The sequence below is a fragment of the Vipera berus genome (genome assembly GCF_964194415.1).
Source record: "Vipera berus genome assembly, chromosome: 2".
In the NCBI taxonomy this organism is placed as follows: Eukaryota; Metazoa; Chordata; class Lepidosauria; order Squamata; family Viperidae; genus Vipera; species Vipera berus.
The window spans coordinates 239,647,593-239,672,837 of record NC_138203.1 but is presented as its reverse complement, the minus strand read 5'-3'; the positions used below and the strand labels follow the sequence as shown (position 1 = coordinate 239,672,837).

Below are 25,245 nucleotides of genomic sequence, written 5' to 3'. Positions count from 1 at the left end.
GTGTGTAAACAGTTCCTTCTGCTGGCCATCAGCACTGCAAAATGTGTTTTGCCTGCAAGCACAAAAAGTGTGTTCTTTTAAAGGCAAAATTCCAATAACTGAAAATTAATTGGGGAAGCAGAGTATGCTACAAAATTTGTAATGTCAATACAACTTAGATGCCAAATCATATAGAAGGAGGAGGCACTGCACAATGTACTGTATTGCCAGCATTCCTCTTTGACAGCTGAGTAGAATGTGCTTATTCCATTGCACCCCTCTGGCTTCAGATATGAGTCCCCTACACGCAACTCACATGAATTTAGAACTCTGGATCTTAAGCAGTGAACAACTCGGCAAATACTGAAGTGGAATTGTTAGTGAACTTTATTAGTAACATTTCAGAGAATCTAGTCCTTGAAATTATGAAATTTTGATCACTCTCTAATGCTGGGCATGGCTGAGCAAGTTTTCTACACATTGGTTCTCATACTGTGAAATGCAAACTCTGGTTCATTAAACTTTACCGGATTCCATTTCTATATTTGAATGTTACTAAAAACTGATGTCTTTTAATAACATTTTGACTGCTTTTTAGTTGGACTAATATTCTTTTTTTTCTTCTTCAGAGATAACTGATTTTTTTCTAAAATATTTAGCAGGTACTGGTTGTAAAAAAATGATCTGTACCTGAGAGCAGTAAAATATACATGTGAAATTCTGAAAACCATGTATTAATAATCCAATTAGTATATCTTTTTGCCTGGCCTAAGCCACCTTGCTTTTGCTTGAGATAATTTTTCAAGGAAACATGCATAGAATTCAATTTTAATTTTCTTCAAATCACATTATACAGCTCACAAAATTCTACGTTGTAATATAAAAAGGTCATTAGAAAATATCTATGCAAAGATGTTCCATTCCTCTCCCCATCCTCCTTACCCACCATAACATCTGTAGAAAGAATATGTTGTAAAGGTAAATAAACTCCAGACCAGGGGTGTCAAACTGCCAGCCTGCAGGCTGGTTGCATCACCTCAGCTCTGGCAATGCAAAAAAAGTCACGACATGTCATGTGATGTGGCAAGTTTGACACCCATGCTCTAGGCCAGGGGTTCCCAACCAGGGGTGCAAGACGATATTCCAGGGGGTGCGAAAACTTGGGTTTTCAAAATTATAGTGTATATGCATAATTTGTTGCCGTTATTTTGAACTTTTGTAAGGGGTGTGAGAATATATCAGAAGTGTTCTAGGGGTGTGGGGTATAGAAAAGGTTGGGAACTGCTGCTCTAGGCCATAGAGGGAGTTGGCTATAGAAAGACCTGATTGCCTCCTGGGTGAACGACCATGAGTGGAATTTGGGAGATGCTGTGGAAGGGACTTTGCTAAGTTCTCCAAGTTGCTAAGTCCTTATGGCATTAGAGCTTATGTTGAAGTGCCCAGAGGACCCAGACACTCTTCCCATGGAATGGTTATTGTTTGTGGTGAGATGCAGGGACCTCCTGTTTTGGGAACTAAAGAGCATGGAGTGACAGGTGTATTGATCTCAGGGGGCTTGCGGGCACACCTGAACATTATGGTGGTGATGGGTATGGTAAGATAGGGTGGGAGACTGGGTGTAGGCTGCTTGCAATAAAGGCAGGCCCGATATTGTGTTTTGTGTTCCATGCCTGAGGCTCAGTCTCATTGCCTGATCAGCAGACCTTCAGGTTAGCTGCTGTTAAACACCAAGTAAATTTATAAGAAGGCCTGCCTTATTCTATAATTTAATTACAGATGAGAGGGCAGACCAGGCATGTATTACTAAGAGCGAGAGGGGTCTGGAGGGGTGTTCTTCTTTCAGAAATGTGCGCACATGTGTTTCAGATGTGGCATCAGTGGGACCTAGGAATGGGGATAGGGTGTGGTTGTTGACACCTGGGAGTCTCTTACAGGTTTTGGGTGCTATCCTGCAGGTTCCCATATGTGAGATCTTGTTCCTAAAGCTGGACTCTAGGAATCAGTTGGGACTGTTGGGACTGTACCAGCCTCCTTGCTGCATAGCAACCACTATGCCTTCTTTGAGAGCAGGGCCTGAGGTAGCTCAGGAGTTCATAGCCACCATGACAGCCATGGGTCTGTCCCAGGTTATTCACATAGCATTATTTGTAATGGTTTATTCCATGCTCTGGCTAAGGCCATGGTCATCACTTGGTTCAAGAGAGCTGCTGAGGCATTGGATTATATTGTGCCCATAAGCCTTCTCCCTTCCTGTAGATCACATCACTCCATGATTAATAGAAGAGCTGAGGAAAACAAAATGGGAGAAGTGACATCTGGAGCCCTGCTGGAGATCAAGAAGGATGAGAACTGCTATTAAGACCTATCTAGTGGTAATAATGGTGGTAAAGTGGCAATACTTCTCTGCCCTTATTGCATTCACAAATAGCTGCCTGGTGACCTCATTTAGGGTGATTTGAGACCTCCTGGGAAAGAGAACTCAGAGGTTCATCTACAGGGCCATGCAAAATAATTTGCAAAGCAGCTGTTGGAGAAAATTGTTCAATTTTGTTTCCAGTTAGACATCAGCTTTGTTACAGGCCACTGAAAATGCCGGGACACAGTCTTGTCTGGTTTGAACCTGCTGGACCTGAGAAAGTGGGCAGAACCATTGTGATTGTGAGTTTAGACAACCTGGTCTGTGGACCATTGGTATGGATTAGGAGTGAGATGTTTTGCCTGCAGTCACTGTCATGTGAAGTGCCATGGGGTTCAGTCGTTTCTCCACTCCTGTTTAAGATCTACAGGAAGCCACACTGGGTGAGATCATTTGTTATCATGGGGTGAGGTATCATCAACAGTATCCACTCAGACCTGGTGCCCAATCTGGGAATGGAGTTATAGCACATGTTTCATCTTTGTTCCATGAACTTCATTGGCTGCTGGTTTTTTCAGGTCCAATTTAAGGTGCTAGTTCTGATCTTAAAAGCCCTACATGTCATGCTGTCAGGTTAATTGAGTGACTGTGTCAAGGTTTAATGATTTAAAGGCTAAACAGCTTATGTAATGATGTAATGTAAAGTGGATGATGCAATTATGGGAATGACTCAGCAAGGTCTGTGCCTTTAAGAGTCTGGGTATAAAAGGGAAGGCCTGCTGGAGTCTTTCTCTCATCCATTTAATTGCTATCTATTGGAGTTTGCTGTTTCACCACGTGTATGTATCTTGTTTCTAGTGATATCTGTAGATAGTGTAATATAAACCACCATTTAATTGCAAACCACTGTGCACTGCATTTACTCCTGGGTTACCTCAATGCAATAAGACTGTGCATGCTCTGACAGACTGCCTATTTCCAATCATGCTACAAGTCCTAGCAGGTGCTGCAAGAGGGGTATGTTGTGGTTCCTGTATGCTAAAGTGTTCTATCTGATGGAAGCCAGACAGTATGCCTTTTCTGCTGTGGCTCCCACTCTTTGGAACATCATCAATCTATCAGTCTCTCATTATCATTGTGTGTGTGTGTGTGTGTGTGTGTGTGTGTGTTTATATAATTTTTATTAAAGACATTTTTATTTTAAAATAAAAACCATTAAAATATTGAAAATATAGTGCATAGAGGATAAAATAAAAAAGGATAAAAAAGAGAAATAGGAAAAACCATCCATCCATCCATCCATCCATCCATCCATCCATCCATCCAATTGAGAAATGCTTCCCATAGATTCCTTGCAAGTAGAAACTCCTTAAAGGTATCTTTGCACATCCAGACCTAATTCAGACCATTATAAGCTTTCCTGTATGTTAATATGATGTCCAGCATATGAAGAGTTTGGAGTGAAGTAGATAGAAACTGTCAGTCAGGCTGTGCATTCATATGCCCATGTTAGCAGAAGTTTGACTAGCTCTTCATTAGAGAACTTTGAAAGGAAACATATGCTTTAAAGTGCTAAAAGTATTAGTTAGTATCCAATTATATACAGGATGGAATCATAATTGTGTTAAGCCATGATATGATTAATCATAGTTCATTGAACACACCGCAGTTGGCTGGGTTTACAGTTGGCTGTACCTTTCATTCTCAGTGTTTGACTTCATGCAACATATTAACATATTAAGTCCAATTCCAACAAGTCACATTATAATATCACATTATAATATCATTGCAATCATAGTTTACGGGAAGTGAATGCAGAAGCTCATATTGTGTCTTTTATATCCCCCTCCTTCCACAAAAAAAAAAAATCAGAACTGTTGGAGCTTTTAAAAGTCTAATTCTTGGGCTGATTTCAAGTGAGCTACTTGTGCGAAAGCAACTTTTTCTCTTACATTAATTCAAGGACTTTTTATTAATGTGTGCAAAGAAACAGAAAATGTCTGTCATTATTAAAAGCACTGCATAATAGGGTTTTATTTTAATATATGGAAGTGACAGGATTTTTTTTCACCTGTAATGAAATTTTATGTCTTGGATGTTGTTCAAGCTGTCCTATAAAAATCTGTCAGCCTAATATTCCAACAATGAATTCATGAGTCTGCCTTATAGATAGAATGACTTGCCTGTTGAAAATTTTGGAAAACCAAACAGTATTATATCAAATGAAGTTTTGCATTGCTTCCCCCACCACTCAAACAGAATTGCATATTAAATGCAGATACTGTCTTTTAGAGTCTTCTAGACTCTTCTTCAGATTGCTGGAAGAAATATCAACAACCTAAGATATGCAGATGATACCACTATAATGGCAGAAAGTGAAGAAGAACTAAAGAGCCTCTTGTTGCGGGTGAAGAAGGAGAGTGCAAAACTTGGGTTGAAACTTAACATTAAGAAAACCAAGATCATGGCATCCGGCCCTCTCAATTCCTGGCAAATAGATGGGGAAGAAATGGAGGTAGTGACAGATTTTATTTTCCTGGGCTCCAAGATCACTGCAGATGGGGACTGTAGCCAAGAAATTAAAAGATGCTTGCTCCTTGGGAGATATCACCTTGTTAACAAAGGTGCGTATAGTCAAGGCTATGGTCTTCCCAGTTGCAATGTATGGCAGTGAAAGTTGGACCATAAAAAAGGCTGAGCACCAAAGAATCGAGGCCTTTGAACTGTGGTGCTGGAGAAGACTCCTGCGAGTCCCTTGGACTGCAAGGCGATCAAACCGGTCAGTCCTAGAGGAGATCAACCCTGACTGCTCTTTAGAAGGCCAGATCCTGAAGCTAAAACTCAAATACTTTGGCCACCTAATGAGAAGGAAGGACTCACTGGAGAAGAGCCTAATGCTGGGAAAGATTGAGGGCAATAGAAGAAGGGGGTGAAAGAGAACGAGGTGGCTGGATGGAGTCACTGAAGCAATAGGCGTGAGCTTAAATGGACTCCAGAAGATGGTAGAGGACAGGAAGGCCTGGAGGAACATTGTCCATAGGGTCACGATGGGTCAGACATGACTTCGCAACTAACAACACGACTTTTCATCTCTGCTGCTCAAAGGATCAGAATTGGAATCACAATCAGAACAGAGCTGGAATGGACCCTGGTGGTCTTCTAGTCCAGCCCCCTGCTCAGACGTATGTCCAGTCTCTTCTTAAAACCTCCAGTGATGAAGCACCCACAAAGTCTGAAGGCAAGCTGTTCCACTGGTTAATTGTCCTCACTGTTAGGAAGTTTCTCCTTAATTCCAGGTTGCTTCTCTCCTTGATGAGTATACATCCATTGTTTCTTGTCTTGCCTTTGGAAAATAGTTTGACCCCTCTCTTCTTTGTGGCAGCCCCTCAAATATTGGAATACTGCTATCATGTTACCACTGGTCCTTCTTTTCTCTAGACTAGACATACCCTATTCCTGCAACTGTTCTTCATATGTTTTAGTCTACAGGCCTTTAATCATCTTAGTTACCACTTTTTTGCACTCTTTCCAAAGTCTCAACATCTTTTTTAGAATGTGGTGAATTATCATGAATTTTGCAGACATAATTCATCTCCCTCATGAATCTTTCACCTAAAATTGGTCTATGTGGCTCCTCACTGTTAGGAAATTTCTCTTAATTCCAGGTTGCTTCTGTCCTTGATTAGTTTCCATCTCTTGTTTCTTGTCTTGCTTTTGGGTGCTTTGGAAAATAAATTGACCCCTCCTCCTTGTGGCAGCCCTTCAGATATTGGAACACTGTATCATGTCCCCCCTAGTCTTTCTTTTCTCTAGACTGGCCATTCCCAAATCCTGCAACCGTTCTTCATATGTTTTAGTCTCCAGGCCTTTAATTATCTTAGTAAAATCCTGAATGATCCCAGAATGTTCAACAGAATCAGATCTAGTTAGTATTTGGATAAGAGAACATCAGGAAATGCCAGGGATGCAAAATAAATTAGATTGTTTTAAAATAAAAAAATAAGGAGACACTGACCAATCAATGACTTCCACATTGGAAAGGAAATTACAGGGATGTGCTGTGAAATCACCAGGAGTCAGACTTGGCTTGGAGACAACATTATTTTCATCTTTTTATTTTTGAATTGGCTGCTGTCCTGAGATTCTTGCTTTGCTTTCTACAAAATGACACCTTGGCCCTTCCACATTTTTTATGCTTTGTACTGAACAAGCACATTTGGTAAGAAATAATGGCCAAACTACCCATTACATGTAGCTGCTTTTCCTCTCTTATATAATATGTCATTCCTGCTCTCCTGGCTTTGCTTCCAAACATCCTTGAAGGGTTTGTGGAACATAACATGATAAAATGATCCATTCAATCCACCTAGTCCAGCATCCTGGTTTCCACAATCACTAACCAATATCTTCTGTGTCTCTACAGCATTTTTTAGCTTGGCCTGAGATGGCCATGTTCAGCTGGGTGTCATCAGCGTATTTATTTATTACATTTATATACCACCCATCTCACTGATAACATAACTCTTTACAAAACCATTTAAAAGTAAATATAAAAGCAATTAAAATTAAGAGTTACATAAAATCTAGGACTAAGGGGACAGATGCAAGAGGGTAAGGTCATCCTCTTATCCCATCAACTATCTCCAGCAATGAGTGCCACCATCCGATCTCCAAGCCAGCTGGCAAAAACAGGTTGTAATGCTCTTCTGGAAGATCAGGAGTGGTGGGAGCAAATCTTGCCTCCAGCAGTAGAATGTTCCATTGGTGGTGGTGGGGGGGCACAGAAAAGGCTTTTCTCTACCTGCCAGCCAAAATTCTGTATACTGTGTCTGCATCAAGCCCCTTCCCATCTGGAGGGAATGGGGCAGACTGTTCCCATTGCGGCACAACAGCTCCTCAGATACCCTGGACCCATACCATGAAGGCCTTTAAAGGTAACAGCCAGCACCTTGAATTAGACCCAGATCAAACTGGTAACCAATGCAGTTTGTGCAACAGCAGTGTTATCTGTACCATCTTGGGATCCTCCAGAACTGTACCAACCACTCCATCTTGCCCCAACTGTAGTTTCCAAATATTTTTCAAGGGTAGCCCCAGGTAGAACATGTTGCGGTAATCCAACTAAAGAGATGAGCAGGGCATGAGTGACTATGCACAGGCCTCAACATCCAGATAAGGGTGGATCCAGAATCCAGATACTGATAGTGCTTTGTCCCCAAATGGATGGATGACTTCTCCTAGCACCCTCGTGTAGGTGTTAAATAACACATGGAATTATATCTTAACCACAAAATGGAGAAAATGTTCACCTTTCAGGCGAAACCTTTTTATTCCGTGGTATCACGTGGTTTTCATATGGGGAGCTGAAGTAGTATTTTACCTCTTTTGTGCCTGAGAAGGGGATTTGGTTATTACACGGCCCCTTGTGGAGGACCTGGAAAACTGGTTGCAATCCCTGTCACAGTTGTCCCTGAGGTCACTGTAGTTTTATATGAAAAAAATATTAAAAGTGTGGAATGAGGAGGGGGGGAAATGTTTGTAAATGTGCAACAACCTGCTGGAAGATTGGTTGTTTTCAATTAAGGCTTTTCTGCTGAAAAGAAAATGACCTAAAACGTCTATATTTGTCTTCTTAAACATTTTTAGGAGAAAATATAGTTTTCATTTCACAGAGGCCTGGTTGTTGTTGTTTTTTGCCTAATAGCAGTTGCAGCCATATTTATAAGCTAATAAGTCACAATTTATTATACAGTACATGCTAGGGATATGTGTGTGTGTATGTATGTATCTCTGTGTATATAATATATATATATATATGTATGTATGTATATGTATACATGTATGAAAGATAAAAAGGACAAGTATAAGAAGTGGAAAGAGGGGCACATAACTAAGGCAGAATATCAGCAAATAGCCTGTGCCTGAAAGGTGAAGTGAGGGAAGCTAAGGCTCAAAATGAACTAAGGCTTGCGACCAAAGTCAAAAATAACAAAAAAGCTTCTTTCAACATATAAGAAACAAGAAAAAAGTTAAGGAAATGATTGGTCCATTAGTGGGGGAAAGTGGCAAGAAGGTGACAAGCAACAGGGAGAAAGCAGAACTATTTAACTCTTTTTTTGCATCTGTCTTTACACAAAGAGAAAAAAACAGTCCAACCTACCAAAACCAGTGCCATAAAAAACAGAATAGAAATGCAAGTTAAGATAGGCAAGAAAATGGTAAGTGAGCACCTGTCCAGCCTAGATGAGTTCAAATCACAAGGACCAGATAGATTACACCCCAAGGTTCTCAAGGAACTGGCAGACGTGATCTCAGAACCACTGAACTATATTTTTCAAAGATCCTGGAGCACTGGGGAACTACCAGAGGACTGGAAGAGAGCTGATGTAGTTCCCATCTTCAAAAAAGGGGAAAAAATAGATCCAGGAAACTACAGACCTATCAGCCTGACCTCAATACCTGGGAAGATTCTGGAAAATATAATCAAACAACAAATCAGCGAACACCTTGATGCAAACAAAGTCATCAATAAAGCCAACATGGGTTTGTCAAAAACAGATCATGCCAGACAAATCTTATTGCATTCTTTGACCAAGTGACAAAATTAGTGGATCAGAGGAATGCTGTAGATATAATTTACTTGGACTTCAGTAAGGCATTTGATAAAGTAGATCACAACCTACTACTTGATAAGATAGAAAAATGTGGGTTAGACAGCATCACCACCATATAGATTCGTAGCTGGCTGACAGGCCGTATTCAGCGTGTGATCCTCAATGGAACTGCATCTACATGGAAGGAAGTGTGTAGTGGGGTGCCCCAGGGCTCTCTTCTGGGCCCAGTGCTCTTCAACATCTTCATCAACGATTTGGATGAGGGGATAGATGGGGAACTCATCAAATTTGTAGACGACACCAAGCTGGCAGGAATAGCCAATACTCCAGAAGATAGGCTTAAAATACAGGATGATCTGAACAGACTTGAATACTGGGTGCTATCTAACAAAATGAAATTCAATGGTGAAAAAAGTAAAGTTCTACATTTAGGCAAGAAAAACCAAATGCACAGGTATAGTATAGGTGGTACCTTGCTCAATAGCAGTAACTGTGAGAGGAATTTCGGAGTCCTAGTAGACAGTCACTTCAATATGAGCCAGCAGTGTGCTGCAGCTGCCAAAAAAACCAACACAGTGCTAGGCTGTATTAACAGAGGGATATAATCAAGATCACGTGAGGTGTTAATACCACTTTATAACACCTTGGTAAGGCCATACTTGGAATATTGCATCCAGTTTTGGTCACCACAATGTAAAAAAGATGTTAAAATTCTAGAAACAATACAGAGAAGAGCAACAAAGATGATTAGGGGACTGGAGGCTAAAACATATGAGGAACGGTTGCCGGAATTGTGTATGTCTAGTCTAATGAAGAGAAGGACGAGGGGTGATATGATAGCAGTGTTCCAATATCTTAGGGGCTGCCTAAGAAGAAGACTGACTATTCTCCAAAGCACCTGAAGGCAGGACAAGAAGCAAAGGATGAAAATTAACCAAAGAGAGAAGCAATCTAGAACTAAGGAGAAATTATCTGACAGTTAGAACAATTAATCAGTGGAACAATTTGCCTCCAGAAGCTGTGAATGCTTCAACACTGGAAGTTTTTAAGCAGAGACTGGACAGCCATTTGTCTGAAGTGGTATAAGGTTTCCTGCCTGAGCAGGAGGTTGGATTAGATGACCTCCAAGGTACCTTCCAACTTTATGCGCATAATCAAAGCATCAAAACAAGAACTGCTTTGATGGGGTTTTCTTGTCTGTTTTGCTTTTTGTGAGATATTTATGCTATGGAGGGAGGCAGAAAGCTACCAATTTTGCACCCAAAAGATTTCTTCTGTTTTATGGTTTTCATACTCAAGGCCTAACCTTGTCTTGTTCTGCATGGTTCATAACAACCTTTTGAGATAGCTAATACCCATTTTGTACCATAAGCAAATGTGTCATGAACATGGTGCAAGCTACTGGGGCATGAAGAGTGTTGTTGTTGTTGTTAGCTGCGAAGTCGTGTCCGACCCATCGCGACCCTATGGACAACATTCCTCCAGGCCTTCCTGTCCTCTACCATCTTCTGGAGTCCATTTAAGCTCACGCCTACTGCTTCAGTGACTCCATCCAGCCACCTCATTCTCTGTCGTCCCCTTCTTCTATTGCCCTCGATCTTTCCCAGCATTAGGCTCTTCTCCAGTGAGTCCTTCCTTCTCATTAGGTGGCCAAAGTACTTGAGTTTTAGCTTCAGGATCTGGCCTTCTAAAGAGCAGTCAGGATTGATCTCCTCTAGGACTGACCGGGTTTGATCGCCTTGCGGTCCAAGGGACTCGCAGGAGTCTTCTCCAGCACCACAGTTCAAAGGCCTCAATTCTTTGGCGCTCAGCCTTTCTTATGGTCCAACTTTCACTGCCATACGTTGCAACTGGGAAGACCATAGCCTTGACTATACGCACTTTTGTTGACAGGGTGATGTCTCTGCTTTTTAGTGTGCTGTCTAGATTTGCCATGGCTTTCCTCCCCAGGAGCAAGCGTCTTTTAATTTCTTGGCTACAGTCCCCATCTGCGGTGATCTTGGAGCCCAGGAAAATAAAATCTGTCACTACCTCCATTTCTTCCCCATCTATTTGCCAGGAATTGAGAGGGCCAGATGCCATGATCTTGGTTTTCTTAATGTTAAGTTTTCTTAATGTTAAGAGTGGTGCTGCCTAATGAATGGGTTATTGCAACGGTTTACATTAAAGTGCATGCTAATTTTATAATTCCTCTTTTGCCAAGTGTAGCAATTGGTTTTTGAAATGTATCCTGTTGCAGTGCTTATTAAAATTAAGCCCTCAGAAGAGATGTTTGCATTTGAAGTAGTTCATGTATAGTACCTTAGAGACAAGGTGCATGATATGCTGGCATAAAAACGAAGTCTTAGTAAGCAGAAATGCAATGCATCTCTTGACTACTCCAGCAATTAAATTTTATCTTGATTCATATGCAGGTCAGGCGAGTTTTCAAAGGAGAGATGGGAAGCAAAAGCATCATGGTTTAATATTAGCAAATTAATGTTAACATGATGTTTCTCATTAATGCATTGTTGCACCGTTACTCACTGAAAATAAACTATGAGACATTTATTAAGAATGATGACCTCCTCAGTTGGCTAGCCGTGTGGTTTGGCTACATATCCCAAAGAGACTATGGCCAAGAGAATTAACAAAAGCAGAATAATTGATTAAAGGCTGCTCTTCTTGAAAAAACCTGTTCTAAGCCTTCTGTACACAAGGTCTGTAAAACTGCATTATCCCTTCCTCCAATGGAACTAATACCCTAATGATTGCATGATGGAAAATATTATCTATTTATTATAGGCATTTGTAGAGTTTCCCATTTGGCTAAAAATGATGACACTCATTGTAAGATCAAACTTGGGACCAGAGATTTACTCTTCCAAGCTTTCGGGCCCAGGGTGGAGCCCACCTTCAGGGAATTTCTCTCTACTGAAATATGTGCTTTGGGCTGATCTGTGAGTCGTGTTTATGTTTTTGCCTTCCTATTGGCTGATTAGTGTGTTGATGGCTGGTGATTGGCTGTCGTTTCCTTGTGCTGCCAAGCCCTTGGCTCCTAAGCATTTGATAAACTGGTGGTAATTCAGCACTCCTGTTAACTAACAAGGCGCTCATTTCCCAGACTTCAATCATTTTCCTGACTATTTAACGTACACTCATTGTGCGTTAAAAATATGGGATTATTCTTTTCCATATTACAAAGCTCTATTGCTTGAATGATTACATTATAAGAACCCTGGTGGTGCAGTGGTTAGAATGCAGTACTACAGGCTGACTCTGCCTGCAGCCAGGAATTCGATTCTAACAGGGCTCATGGTTGACTAATCCTCCCATCCTTCAGAGGCCAGTAAAATGAGGGCCCAGATTGTTAGGGTCTGACATTGTAAGCCATTCAAAAAGTGCTGTAAAGCACTGTGGAGCGATGTATCAGTCTAAGATCTATTGCCACTAGATATATACAATATCCCAACTGTGGTAGTGCAGTGGTTAGAATGCAGTATTGCAGGCTAATTCTGCCGACTGCCAGCAGTTTGATCCTCTACGGTTCAAGGTTGACTCAGCCTTCTATCCTTCTGAGGTGGGTAAAATGAGGACCCAGATTGTTAGGGGTAATATGCTGACTCTGTAACTGCTTAGAGAGGGCTGTGAAGCACTGTGAAGTGGTATATAAGTCTAAGTGCTATTGCTATTTTCTTTGGGAGCTTATGGAGACTTTCATGGAATCTCCATTTTTGCCGCCATCTCATTAACCCTGAAAGGGAGGTTGGAAAATGGAAGGCTAAGGAAAATGGCTCTCCCAAAGTCATTCAGTAATCTTCCATGGCTGAAGATGAATTTGAACCTGGATCTATCCTATTCCAACAGTTTAACCATTGCATATATTCACATAGCAGGTGTGTGAGTGTGTGTGTGTGTGTGTGTGTGTGTTTATCTCTATCATTTTAAAAATGTCCAGTCACTCTGCTTTCAGTCTTTCAGCCACATAGTTTTGTGATGCAGATTCTGCCTATGCAAGTTTATTTATTTATTAATTTAATTTGTATACCGCCCTTCTCCCGAAGGACTCAGGGCGGTGAACAGGGCAATACATATTAAAAAACAAGATACAAAAATTAAAAGTGATTAAACAACAATGCCCATGAATAAATTAGTACACATTAAAAAAGTTAAAACAGATTTATAAAACCCAACCCCATCCCATCAGGCCAGGCCAGCTTGTTCAAAAAGGTAGGTTTTGAGATTGCGCTGGAAGGAGTGGAGGTCAGGCGCCATCCGGAGCTCGACCGGAAGATGGTTCCATAAATCCGGCGCGCCCACAGAGAACGCCCTCCCCCTGGGGGCCACCAGTCGACATTCTTTCACCGGTGGCACCCTGAGGAGGCCCTCTCTGTGGGAGCGTACTGGGCGGAGGGAAGTTGACGCCGGCCGCAGGTGCTCCCCAAGGTATTCCGGACCCATGCCATGTAGGGCTTTGTAGGTAATTACCAACACCTTGAATCTCACCAGGAAGACAACTGGAAGCCAATGCAGCTCGCGGAGCAGAGGTGTAACATGGGAGTGTCGGGAAACTCCCAACACAACTCTCGCGGCTGCATTCTGTACCAGATGGAGCCTCCGAGTGGTCTTCAAGGGTAGCCCCATGTAGAGAGCGTTGCAGTAGTCCAGACGAGAGGTCACGAGCGCGTAGTGACCGTACGTAAGGCATCCCGGTCTAGATAGGGCCGCAACTGGTGCACCAGGCGGACCTGGGCGAAGGCCCCCCTAGTCACAGCTACTATATGGTCTTCTAAAGAAAGCTGTGAATCTAGGAGGACTCCCAAGTTGTGAGCCCTATCTACGGGGGGTAATAACTCACCACCCATAGAGAGGGATGGGATATCTTGAATATCCCAAGATGCCGGTACGCACAGCCACTCAGTCTTGTCAGGGTTGAGTCGAAACCTGTTCCTCCCCATCCAGACCCGAACCGCCTCCAGGCAGCGGGACATCACATCGAGGGCATCACTGGGGTGGTTTGGGGTCAAAATGAAAATCTGGGTATCATCAGCATACTGATGATACCCAACTCCAAAACCACGAATGATCTCACCCAGCGGTTTCATGTAGATGTTGAACAGGAGAGGCGAGAGGACCGACCCCTGAGGGACTCCACAAACGAGAGGCCTCGCGGTCGACCTCTGCCCCCCTGCCAACACTGACTGCGAGCGTCCCAGGAGATAGGAGGAGAACCACTGAAGGACCGTGCCTCCCACTCCCAATCCCCTGAGACGCCGCAGCAGGATACCATGGTCGATGGTATCGAAAGCCGCTGAGAGGTCTAATAGGACTAGGACAGAGGAATATCCCCTGTCCCGAGCCCTCCAGAGATCATTCACCAAAGCGACCAATGCCGTCTCCGTGCTGTACCCGGGCCTGAAGCCCGATTGGTACGGGTCTAGATAATCCGCTTCGTCCAGGACCAGAGGGAGCTGATGCGCCACCACACTCTCAACAACCTTCGCAAGAAAGCGAAGGTTGGAGACCAGACGAAAGTTATTTAACACAACTGGGTCCAAGGCAGGCTTCTTGAGGAGAGGTCTCACCACCGCCTCTTTCAAGGCGGCGGGGAAACTACCCTCACTCAAAGAGGCAGATAAAACCACCTGGAACCAGCCTCGTGTCCCCTCCCGGGCTGCATAAACCAGCCAGGAAGGGCACAGGTCCAATAAACATGTGGAGCTCAGCCTCCCCATAATCCTGTCCACTTCCTCCGGAGTTACAGGATCGAACTCCTCCCAGATAACAAGACCACCCGTGTCCTGATCGTCCGACTCTGCCCAGTCGGAGTCCAAACCGGTCCGAATCTGAGCGATTTTGTCCGACAGATGTTGACTAAACTCCTCGTTGTACATTTCTCACTGTAATTAGTTACATGCAACTTTCAGTAACAAACCTAGTCAGACTTTGCATTTTCAGATTTTAAAAAAATAAATCAAGAGAGAAGAAAGCTGGCAAGCCTGAGTGCATAGCGAATGAAATGCTCAAATGTATTTCTATCCATTTCCACCACATTTACAATGACAGTGCTGATTAAATGTAGATTAGATTGTTAGTTGAACATGTGCTGACATCTTCATGTCATGAATCACAGGGTTTTCTAAAGGTCTGAGGATTTGTAGAATGGGAACTGCTAGCCTTCTACGATCCAGATTTTGCAATTGAACACCCATGCAAGATAATAAAGTAAATAACACAGTAAAAGTGAACATAATCGTATTAGCCATGTAGTGCATTGAGTTCAAAATAACTTTGTAGTCTTCCAATGTTTTCCAATCTATTTAACAGACAAACATTACAACAATGCACTTTATTCATGCTTTATTTTCTAGCCTATTTCTTGGCATTACATCTTTTTAAAATGTTCTCTGATCTGAGGAGATGGGAGATAAAAAAAGGAAAAGAAGAGGCTGAATGGTGGGGGAGAAGGTCATGCAAATTTATAATTGAGAGAGAGAGAGAGAGAGAGAGAGAGAGAGAGAGAGAGAAAATACACAAAGTAGCAGGGCAAAAATTTTTTTGATGACATCCCTTCTTATGGTTAAATTCTGTGGCTCTGCCAGTGGTCTGTCATTCGCTGCAGTGTAGAGGTTGACTGAATGAATGAATTAAAAGCAAACAGGAAAGTCATCCTCTTCCCCTCAAATGTTAAAAAGTGTCCTCTTTATTCTTCATTAGAAACGTGGTGGCTCAGTGGCTTAAAAGACACAGGAGAAGGACTATACTCCAGCAGTTTGAGTTGTAACACTGCATGATGAAATGAGCTCCAGTCACTTACCTCTGCTCCTGCTAACCTAGCACTTCAAAAGCATGTAAATGCAAGTAGATAAGTAGGCACCACTTCAGTAGGAAGATAACAGCCTTCGATGTTTCATTGTACATTTTGCACTGTGGCACAATGTCATGCTGGCCACATGATCATGGAAACATCTTTGGACAATGCTGGCTCGATGGTTTAAAGAAACGGAGATGAGCACCGCCTCCTAAAATTGGCTTCAACTAGAGGAGTAAAACCTGCAGAGACTCCTTTACCTTTACCTTTTACTTCATTCTTCATTTCTTCTTTCTCTTCCTCCTGTTCTTTTGAAACAAATTGAAAAGGAGATTTTCCTATGCCATAGTGGCTGTATGGTTTCACCCCAGGGTTAAGTATCTCAGGATTTATTTTGTTTGGTGCCTTTGAGTTGGTCTAGAGCAGACATGTCAAACACAAGGCCTGGATCCGGCCCGCGAAGTGGTTTCATGTGGCCCACGAAGCCATCCTGGAAACAATGAGGGAACGGCCCCCACTGCCTTGGCCCTGGCCCAGAGACCCTCCCTCCACCAGAGACCCTCAGATCTGTCCCACTCCTGCCCAGGCCCCCATAGGCACCCTTGATGTGAAGATGTAGAGCTGGCCACGCCCACCCAGTAGGCCATACACACTCTAGCCACGCCCACCCTGGCCATACCCACCCGGCCCCCCAAGGGCAACCACAATGCTGATGCGGCCCTCAATGAAATTGAGTTTGACACCCCTGGTCTAGAGACTCTTGGAGACTGACCAAGTCTTTGCAACTTTCCTGGCAAGATTTTAGCAGTGGTTTGCCATTGCCTGTTTTCTAGGACCGAGACAGAAAGACTGGCCCAAGGTCATTCAGCTGGCTTTGGACCTACCTGTTTTTCAAAAAACACAACCCAATCTTCTGCTTGTTCTGCTGCATTGCTTGGTTCCCAATATCAGCCTGTTATCTCAGCATGCATGCCAGCCTGATTAGGGAAACTCTGTATAACCCTGGACTTTCAGAAAGAATGAGATCAGATAAAGGGGTCAGTTTAGGAGCCCTTTGAACTCCAGTTAATCAAGATCCTATCCTGTGTGGCATTCAGGCTTTTTTTAATCTTCTAGATCTAGTGTGCAAACTGTGGTGTGCCTTTAGGTGGATGAAAAAATGTAATTAAACACAGAGGTATACAAAGACATCTATTTGCAGCCTTAATAATACTATAACTAGTGATGGAATGACTTTGTATTTCTCTTTTTTTTTCTCTTAAGATTTATGACATGGTGGGATCAAATGGCAGCTAAATTATTATTCATCTGTAGATAGCAGCAAAATCATTAGACTAGCTGTAGTAGACAGAAATGGGCAGATTTTTAAATAGGAAAGCTGGTGGAAACACATCTGTCAAGACTATTTAATGCTGGAAAAAGGAGAATTCTACCTACAGAGAACCATCTGGACAGATCCACAGAAAAATGAATTATGATATTACTAGAACTCAGTCTCCTGGTTTCTAACCTGGTGTCTTGGCCATTGCAAAGCCAGCTAGCTGACCTTGGGCAAGTAACTCTCAGCCTGAGGAACAAAATAATGCCAAAACACTTCCAAATATTTTGGCAAGAAAACTTCAGGGACTAATACAGATGGTTGCCAAAGTCAAAATTGCCTAACACATACATATGCACCAAAAAGTGTGAAATGGGTTTTTGTAATTCTCCTACATCTGAGGCTTGTTTAGATGTACTATTTAGGTGGTAAAGTTCTCTTTATCTCTCTTTCTCACTTACTTAATATGGTACTTGTTAAATAGCAGGTTCTTTGGCACAGGAATGAAGATGTGGAACGGAGTACAGGGTAACTCATAGTTTTATTTGTGCAGAAACTGTACTGGGGAAATGGCTGCAACTAGCCGCAATATATAGTATAGCCCCTAGGCAGCAGCCAATAGATTTGAATCAACCATTGCCTCCTGGAGATAGCCAATTGCAGCACAGGAGACTTGGAGTCTGGGTTGCTGGAGAGCCATTAGCTGCTCCAGCAACCCACGTGGTATTCCCTTAAAAAGCCCAAGTACATAACACCCCTCCCCTCTTAGATCAGATCATAATAACACCAATTTGTCTCAACAATTGTCAAGACTCAATATCCAACACATTAAAGTAAAAGTGATAATAATAATAAACATTAAAGTAAAAGTGATAATAATAATAATAAACAAGACAATGTGGACTACAATGTTATTAAACAACGTCTGAATGAATAGGCTACCAAAATGGTACTTTTAAACAGTTACATCATAGCACTAGTTTCTGTAGTTTAGTGGCAACAAGATTTACAACAATATATAGCTCTTTATTTTACAACGTAATCTGCAAGATATTTATTTATTTATTATTTATTTATTAAATTTGTATACCGCCCTTCTCCCGAAGGACTCAGGGCGGCTTGTGTGCCCTAGAGGAACGTCTCGGAGTTCCCATCACTTTGTGGTCTACCAGCTTACCCAGTGGGCTGGGTAGACTTGTGTCCCTTTGTGCTCCTGAGTCAAGGGGATTTGATGCACTCTGGCTGGCCTCTCCAGGTTGGCCCACCCCAGAGTCAGACTCTTTGGCAGAGTAGGTACAGCAGTTGCTGAAGTTCGGTTGGCTTGCTCCTTCAGGGGGTCCATGTTGCACTCCAGAGCTCCCCAGTTCTCCCTCTGGTTCCACCTCAGTTATGAAGGAAAAGCCCTGGTAGTCCATGTGAGGGTTGGCTTGGCTGCAAGTTTGAGGACCTTGGGAGGGACTTATGATGCAGTCCTCGCTTAGTGGCCATTCTGGAAACTGTTTCCTGAGCTGATCAATGTGTCGTCTGACAACTCGCCCTCCCTCCAACCCCACTTCATAAGATAGGGGTCCAGATGCCTTGGTGATTTGACCAGGAACCCACAGATTCCCATGACCATAGTTCCTGGCCCAAACCCAATTGCCCATGTGCAGCCCCCTCGGGGGTTTTGTTTGAGAGGCTTCGGCTGCCACTCTATCTGGATGCAACCTGTCCAGTTTAGTGATCAAACGCCTCCCCCAACGTAGTTCTGCAGGACTTTTGCCTGTAGCAGTGGAGGGCGTAGAATGCTGGCAGAGTAAAAAATCTGCCAATCTGTGATGCCAGTCACCTGTGACAATGCGCTTGAGTGCTTCCTTCATTGTCCTCACCATGCGTTCAGCTTGACCATTAGAAGATGGATGAAAAGGCGCAGATGTTGCATGTCTGATGAGATTAGCTCTAAGGAAAGCCTTAAATTCAGCAGCAGTAAATTGAGCCCCATTGTCTGAAACTAAGACATCTGGCAACCCATGTGTGGCAAAGAGTTTTCTCAGCACCTGGATGGTCCTAGCAGTAGTCATATTAAGAACTGGAATTACTTCCAGCCATTTGGAGTGGCTATCCACTACTACAAGGAAGAGCTGTCCTTAAAAGGGTCCAGCGTAGTCTATGTGAACCCTAGACCAGGGTGTGTGCATTTCCTCCCACCTGTGAACTGGAGCCTGTGGCATTTCAGGCCTAGATTGCTGGCATGTATAACAACCATGGACTTGAGCCTCAATGTCCTTATCAAGGCCAGGCCACCAGAGGTAGCTTATAGCTAGAGCTTTCATTCTGACAATGCCTGGATGGCCTTCATGTAATGATTGTAAAAGCATGTCTGTTAGGGAAGTGGGAATTATGACTCTGTTTCCCCATAAAATGCACCCTTTAGGGGCAGATAACTCATGCCTCCTGACAAAATAGCTTTGAAATTCTGAGCCTGGACTTTTTTTCCAACCAGCCCGTGTATACCCATGACAACACTCTACTAAGTATTTTATCTGTGGCAGTTTCAGCAGCAATGTCCCCTGCATGGAGGGGAAACTCAGGTATGTCCTGTATGGACAATATTCTAGCAGCAGGAGCTGGATCTGGATCCATTAGTGGAAGTGGTAGTCTGCTGAGGCCATCAGCATGGCCCATTTCCTTGCCCAGTTTGTGAATTAATTTAAAATTGTATGCAGATAGGAAAATAGACCATCTCAACATTCTTGGAGATAGTATGTGGGGGGTTTGTTTGTCCATTGTGAAAAGTCCCAAAAGAGATTTGTGGTCAGTGTAGACCGCGAAATCCCTGCCATATAAATAGTCATGGATTTTTTTATTCCAGCAACGATGGCTAGGGCCTCTTTGTCAATCTGAGCATAGTTGCGCTCAGCAGAAGACAATGTCCTTGAGTAAAATGCTATAGGAACCTGTTTCCCATTTTTTCTATGTGACTTAAAACTGCCCCCACCCCATAGGGAGATGCATCACATGCAAGACATACAGGTTTAGACTCTTTGTAGTGAGTTACAGTGGACTTTTCTGACAATAGTGCTTTTAATTCCTGGAAACTTTTTTCATGTAAGTTAGTCCATTTCCATGGAGTTTTCTTATCAAGAAGCCTATGGAGGGGCTCTGCTATTGCAGCCTTATGAGGTAGAAATGTGTGATAAAAGTTTAGGAGACCCAAGAATGCTTGTAGCTCTCTTTTTGATTTGGGCCTAGGAGCCATTTTAATGGCCTTCACTTTAGAATCAGCAGGGTGAATGCCGTTAGGATCAATTCGGAAACCCAGGAATTCTGTTGAAGAAACCCCAATACTACACTTGTTCTTTTTTAATTTGAGGCCTGCTTCGTGAAGCCTCTGCAAGACAGCCCTGAGCCTACTGGCCAACACTTCTGGGGATTCCCATGCAATAAGAACATCATCAAAATAAGGGCAGACGCCCTGAATACCCTTGAGTGTATGCTCCATGATCCCCTGAAAAATACCGGTGCAACACTGACTCCAAACTGTAAGCGTTTAACTTTGAAAGCCCCCCTGTGAGTCACGATCATCTGAGCCACAGCTGTGGCCTCATCAATCAGCAATTGCTGATAGGCCTGTACTAAATCAAGTTTAGCAAAAATAGTACCCCCTTGCAAGGAGGCTAAAATATGGTTGACCACTGGGACTGGGTAAGTGTGTTGTTTGGGGGCTTTATTTAGAGTGCATTTATAATCAGCACAAATACGAATTTCCCCGTTGGCTTTAAGTGGGGTGACTACAGGAGTTTCCCACTCCTCACCATCAACAGGCTGCAACACGCCCTGTTCTACAAGCTTATCAATTTCGGAATCAATTTTATGTTTTAAGGCAAAGGGAACCCTACGAGGATTAACCGTGATTGGAACTACATTGGGATCTAGCTTAAAGGAGATAGGCGGGCCTGTGTATGTTCCAAGTGTTGAATCAAAAACATCTGCGTATTCCTCGCACACTGACTCAAGGTCTGCAGTTTGTGTCCGGTTTATGCCAGTAATCTGAATACCTAAGGCATCAAACCAATCAAGTCCAATAAGACTCGTTCTCTGGCCCCCTACTACTATTACATCCAGGTGCCCCAAAAACCCTTTAAAGTTTACCAACAAGGTGGCTTCTCCCTTAACTTTAACATGAGCATTTTGAAAATCTGTTAGGATTATAACTGAGGGTCTTAGTTTGGCCCAATTGTTACTGCGCCTACATATGAAGTTAAAAGTGTCTTGAGAAATGATTGAGACTGCAGAGCCAGAGTCCAATTCCATATTACATGGAACTCCTTGTAGCTCTACCATGAGCTTAAGTTTGGGTTTGAGGGGGCGTCGGGCCCCGGTGCGGTATACGCTTCTATGGCTTCTGAAAAATCCCACACTAACTGGATGCTGGGCCCCAGTACCTCTCCTAGTCGGTTCTTCCAACTAGTGTTTGGGTGGCCGGTCTCTCTGGTGGGCTCTGCAAACCACCGCGATGTGGCCTGTCCTTCTGCAAGCTCTACATGTGGCTGAACGAAATCTGCAATGGCGCGAAAATGGTTGCCACCGCACCCCTTACATCTTGGTAAGAGAACTGCCTGGTAACTGTCCTCTCGCTGCTGGCTGTTGCAGTGTTGTGCGTTGGGTTGCTTTTGGAGTCAGTTGATTTCAAGTTCTTCCTCAGAAACTTCTTCGGTGCGTTTGGCATCCTCACGGTGGACCATTTCTTTTAACGTTGTCGATTTGGTGGGCTGTACTGTCTGAACTGCGCCCCTGGCAGCTTCATCAGCCATCACCTCATCTTGTGCTTTAGAAAATGTTAGGTTTGGTCTAGCAAATAGTCTTTGCTGAAGAGGTCTGTCCCATAGGCTGCAGACAAGCCGATCTTGTAGACACTCTTCGAAATTTGAAAATTTGCATAGCCGTGCGGCCTGCCTTAGGCCTGCTATGAACTCCAAAGCTGACTCCCCGGGAAGCTGCACTCTTTGGTCGAACTTGAAGTGCCTGGTTAGCTTCTTTTTGAGATCTGCGTAGAAGACCGCTTCGATTGGTGTCGGCGTGAAAAGGTTCTCAGCTAAATCAAAGGTTGCTGGGCCACACATGCAGAGTAGCGTTGCGTCCTTCAGTCCTTCTTCTGCGATCTGATTGGCTCTGAGGTAGTTTTCTACTTGCGATAAATATGATGGCCATTCCTCCACGTGTTTCACATCGAATTCTTGCAGTTTACCAACCTTTGGCATTCTTTCTTGCTGGTTCCTGTGTTCTTCCAGATCCTGCTTCAGGCTCAGGGAATGAGTCCACTGAGCATGAGGTCGCTAGCATAGCTTGCTAGCCGACCTTGAGGTGGGGGGGAATGCCTCTTCCCTCCGGCATGTGCTGCCTTTCCCTCATAGACTTCAGCTCTTATTCAGTGAAGCAGGATCCCACCTTTTTCGCCACTGTTAAATAGCGGGTTCTTTGGCACAGGAATGAAGACACGGAACAGAGTAAAGGGTAACTCATACTTTTATTCATGCAGAAACTGTACTGGGGAAATGGCTGCAACTAAATGGCTGCAATATATAGTCTAGCCCCTAGGTAGCAGCCAATAGGTTTGAATCAACCATTGCCACCTGGAGATAGCCAATTGCAGCACAGGAGACTTGTAGTCTGGGTTGCTGGAGAGCCGTTAGCTGCTCCAGCAACCCACGTGATATTCCCTTAAAAAGCCCCTTACATAACAGTACTTACATACTATGCAGCAGAACAATTTTTGCAGTAAGTGCATGAGCTGTGGCGCAGTGTGTAGAATGCAGTACTGCAGGCTACTTCTGCTGATTGCCAGCTGCCTGCATCAAGGTTGATCCAGACTTCCATCTTTCCAAAGTCAGTAAAATGAGGACCCAGATTGTTGCGGGCAATATACTGACTGTAAACTGGACAATCAAGGGTGTTGGTTTGATTTGCGGAGCGTGCTGCGACTTCTCTAAGAAATCGACAAAACGATGGCAGTGCAACTGGTTTCTAACATGAAAATCAGGTCTGGCGATTGCATCAAAATGAAAGCCACAATAGAAATAGATGCTGAAAGTTTTGCCATCAACTTGGGCCAGAATGAGTCTGAGCTGGTCCTCCACTTCAACCCTCGCTTTGAGAGTTATGGGGATGTTAGGACCATTATTTGCAATTCCAAAACATGTGGAGAATGGGGTATGGAGGTCAGGGAACATGCGTTCCCTTTCCAAAAGGGGGAAGATTTCAAGCTCTTTGTCTCCTTTGATGCCAAAGAAATCACTGTGAAAATGCCCAAGGGCGAGGAACTAAAGTTCCCAAATAGGATGGAAGTGGATACAGTGGAATACTTCTCTATTGTTGGCGATGTTAGAATTAAATCTGTCAGATTTGATTGATCCCAACCCTTGTTTTGCACCCAAAAATAAAACTTGCATGAATAAAGTGAAAAAAATATATATATACTGACTGTAAACTGCTTAGAGAAGGTTGTAAAGCACTGTGAAGCGGTATATAAGTCTAAATACTATTGCTATTTGCTAGGCAATGAAAGAATCCCTCCATGAGGGAGATGGGGGATGTTTAAATTTGATAAATAAAATTAAAACAGGTGTAGCACAGCTGTCTTCTGCTGACTTCTGCTGAGTAACAGAACATATAAATAAATATGGCGTACAGTAAAGGATCTATTTCTGCTGTAGATGTCCCTTTATAATTTGAAACATGGGGCAGTTATAAAAGACATGATCAAAGTATAATATATTGCACACTTTTTCTCTCTACTCTTCCCATTGATCTTTATAACAGTAAGATATTTTAAGGATATTCTTACAAAAGTACCTTTCCAAACTGGGGCTAAGAGCATAAAAATGTCAAGCTGCAATTCACTGGAAACAAATGCAGTGTGGGATGCTTCATAAATACACTGATGGAATCTGAGCTGGCAGGAGCTATAGAGGACTCTTGGATTGGTGAAAGAAAGATCATTGAAAATATGCACTCAATGTACAGCTGTTCTGAAAAAGATGATAAGCTGGGGGATTGATACAGATCTGTGTTGTAATTGCAGCCTGACCACAACATACAATTCTGGTCGCTACTATACTGAAAATAATACTGTAGAATAGTTGAAAATGGGGAAAAAGAGGATGAACCAAATATTGTTGCTGGAAGTAATTATCTTACAAGGCAAAGTTGAAATACTGAGAGAACGAATACAGCATAGGGATGTACAACATTTTGTAGCATATGGGAGAAGTAGGAGGAAGAACTGGCTGACCCATAGCATTAGATTCTTCTATAACACTAAATAATAAGGGATACACAAAAGGAAGCATTTTTCCAAAGGGTTTACAGGTTTATTGGCAAATTTATCACCACATTTAGCATCACCCTGTTGGCTTTGTGAAGACTGGGAAGCTATGAAGGACTCAGACCTGGTTTGTACCTCCTGAAAATCATGGGCTAAATGAGAAACTGGGGGAAAAAACTCATCTTGGAAGAAGGTAGTGGCTAACCATTTTTTGTTTTGCTTTGAAGAAGACTAATGGATGCATCCATGAAATCACCAAGAATCAAGCTCAACTTGCACACTGGACTTGACTTTCAAAGGGGGATGAAATGAATTTCCATTGAATAAGCTGTCAATGATTTCTAATAAAATTGGTTTATGTGGTTGAAACCAATTGTATCTCAAGATCATTAATGGAAGGGAAGCATTGTCTACCTGTCCTGCTGTAAGACTTCTACTAGGGCATCTCCTGAGAGCAGAATGCAGTACCTGTAGCTGTTATCATCATGCCAGATTCCTTCAGTGTCATGTTAAAATGTATTTTAAAGACCATGTATCTCTGATGTGATGGTTTTAGAGAACAAAACTTGGAGGACTATGTAGTGTGCATGGTAAAGCCATAGAGTGGGGCCTCAGTAGAAGAGATTTCTGCCTCACTCATTACTTATAGTTTGAGGAACATTTATACCAACAAATCAGAGGAACACCCATGGGATCACGACTCTCAGGACTTATAGCAGAGATTGTGATGCAATGTCTAAAAAGTGTAGCTGTCTCATACATTTGAATCAAAAGTAGGGATCTGGTATGTGGACAACACCTTTGTTATTATAAAAAAGCAACAACTACAGAAGACACACCAAACAATCAACATTGTCATTGAGGGCAGGTACTGTGGAGGATAGA

General features: G+C 42.9%; 1 protein-coding gene across 1 annotated transcript in view; it reads left to right on the top strand.

The window, feature by feature from the left end:
* The window catches only part of GRIP2 (glutamate receptor interacting protein 2), a gene marked incomplete at its 5' end in the record, with an annotated part of 583,703 nt that overhangs the window by 355,603 nt on the left and 202,855 nt on the right, over nucleotides 1-25,245 (top strand). The gene's annotated exons all lie outside the window — the stretch shown is intronic.